The sequence below is a fragment of the Tachyglossus aculeatus genome, assembly GCF_015852505.1.
Source record: "Tachyglossus aculeatus isolate mTacAcu1 chromosome 12 unlocalized genomic scaffold, mTacAcu1.pri SUPER_6_unloc_2, whole genome shotgun sequence".
Taxonomy (NCBI): Eukaryota; Metazoa; Chordata; class Mammalia; order Monotremata; family Tachyglossidae; genus Tachyglossus; species Tachyglossus aculeatus.
This window is the reverse complement of record NW_024044829.1, coordinates 7,431,816-7,434,359: the sequence shown is the minus strand read 5'-3', so window position 1 is coordinate 7,434,359 and position 2,544 is coordinate 7,431,816.

Genomic DNA, 2,544 nt, shown 5'->3' with positions numbered 1-2,544 from the left:
CAGAGATATGAAGTGACGTCCCTGATGTCACACGGCTGGCAAGTGATGGAGCTGGGATTTGAACCCACGACCTTTCACTGCCACCCCCATGTTCTTTTCAGTAAGCCAGGCTGCTTCTCATCCACATATCCATTGATCCATTCATTTCTCCTCCCGGATGTAAATGACACTTTGCCTATTAAATGGAGAGGTCTTTGAGGGCAGGGACCATGCTTTTTACCTCTCTTTTTACGGTATTACTTAAGCTCTACTATGTTTCAGGCACTCTACTAAGCTCTGGGGTGAATACAAGAAAATTGGGTGCATCCCAGTACCCGTCCCACACAGGGCTCACAGTCTCAGTGTCCATCGTACAGAACAGTATGAACAGGAGGGAGAACAGGAGAACTGAGGCACAGAGAAGAGACGTGAATCGCCCCAAATACCCCGGAAGAGACGCTGTCTGGCCCAGTGGAAAGACCATGGGCCTGGGTTCTAATTCCTGCTCTGCCAATTGCTTGTTTTGTGAACTTGGGCAAGTCACTTCTCTTCTCTGTGCCTCAGTTCTCCTGTTCTCCCTCCTGTTCAGACTGTGAGACCCATGAGGTACTGGTTGTGTCCAACCTGATTAACTTGCCCAGTGCTTTGAACTATGTTTAACACATAGTAAATACATAAGAAATACCATTAAAAAATGAAAAAGAGGGGGAGCGATTTTAGAACCATTCATTCATTCATTCAATCGTATTTTTGAGCGCTTACTGTGTGCAGAGCACTGTACTAAGCCCTTGGGAAGTACAAGTTGGCAACCAAAGTCCACTGACTCCCAGCCCACGCTCTATCCGCTCGGCCACGTTGCTTCTCTCTTGCAACCGCCCAGGATTTGGCAGGGAAAGTCTTGTGCGGAGGAACTGGTGATGAAGCATCTGGCTGGTGCAATCTCAGTCATACCCTCTTGTCCCTGCAAGGAGGGTTGAGATGATGTTTGAAGTCACCATGGCATAGGGCTGAAGCCATGCCATAATGCCCTAGCCTGGCAGCCATGGTAACCGGGGATTGGGCGGTGGATGGAAGGGACCGGGGGCTACAGTAGGAGCAAATGTTTTCTTTCTGACTGTGTACACAGCCCTGGTTCCATCTCCACCCTGGACTCCGGGAATGAACGTCTTCCCAGAGTGGCCCTCACATAGATGAGCCTTCTGTCCCCTCCCTGTCCCTCTCCATCCCCGGTCATTCTCACTGGGCCAGCGTGGGTCGGGTTTGGGCTGGTCCTCCATCTCTCCGCGGACTCCTGGATGCAGCAGCCACGGAGGGACACCTAGGAGCCGTGAGACCCTCTCTGTTCTCCCGTGGACACTGAGACGTGCTTTCCATACTGGGCCCCTGTGCCCTTAGATAAAGCCACCTCTGCTCTGAGGGGAATCCCCAGAGGACCAAATCACGGCGGCTCGTCCCCACGGTCTTTCCCCACAGAGATGAGGATCCGGTGATGGCACTTATCTGAAGGGTTCCCAAGGCAACAGAATCCTAACGGTTCCCTCTGTTAGTGACCATCTGGATCAACGGGTAGGATTTTCAACTTCTTAATTTTTTTTCTTCAGTGGAACCTGTTAAGCGCCTACTATGTGACAGGCACTGTACTAAGTGCTGGGATTCGATACAAGCTCAACAGGCCTGACCCACATGAGGCTGTGGGTCATGTTCTCAATCCCCATTTTACAGATGAGGGAACTGAAGCCCAGAGAAGTGAAGTGATTTGTCCTATTAACTAGGCCACGCTGCTTCTCTGAGTTTCATCTTGTTCAAGACCTCAAACAATCAATCGGTCATTTAATCAGTTGTTTTTTCTGACGTCTTCTGATTGCAAATCTAGAAAGAATGAGAAATTATGCTAAATCCATCCTAAGATCTTCCCCCGGGCTGGCTTGGGGGATCAACCCAGAGAAGCAGGATGAGAAGTAACATAGCTTAGTGGCAAAAGCTCGGGCTAGGGAGTTAGAGGACGTGGGTACTAATCCCGGCTCTGCTACTTGTCTGCTGTGTGACTTTGGGTAAGCAACTTAATTTCTCTGGTCCTCAGTTACCTCATCTGGAAAATGAGTAATAAGACTGTGAACCCCAGGTGGGACAACCTGATTGCGTTGTATCTACCCCGGCACTTAGAACAGTGCTTGGCCATTAGTAAGCGCTTTACAAATGCAATTATTATTTTTGTTGTTATTATTATCAGTTTGGGTGAGGCTGAGATGGTCTGAGAACAGGGTGATGCGAAGGAATCACTCATACTGGGTGGGTGTACACGACGAGAAAATCCCTGGTTTCAGAAGGAAACGGTTATGGTTGTACATATTTATTACTCTATTTATTTATTTATTTATTTTACTTGTACATTTCTATCCTATTTATTTTATTTTGTTGGTATGTTTAGTTTTGTTCTCTGCCTCCCCCTTTTAGACTGTGAGCCCACTGTTGGGTAGGGACTGTCTCTATGTGTTGCCAATTTGTACTTCCCAAGCGCTTAGTACACATAAGCACATAGTCTGCACATAGTAAGCGCTCAATAAA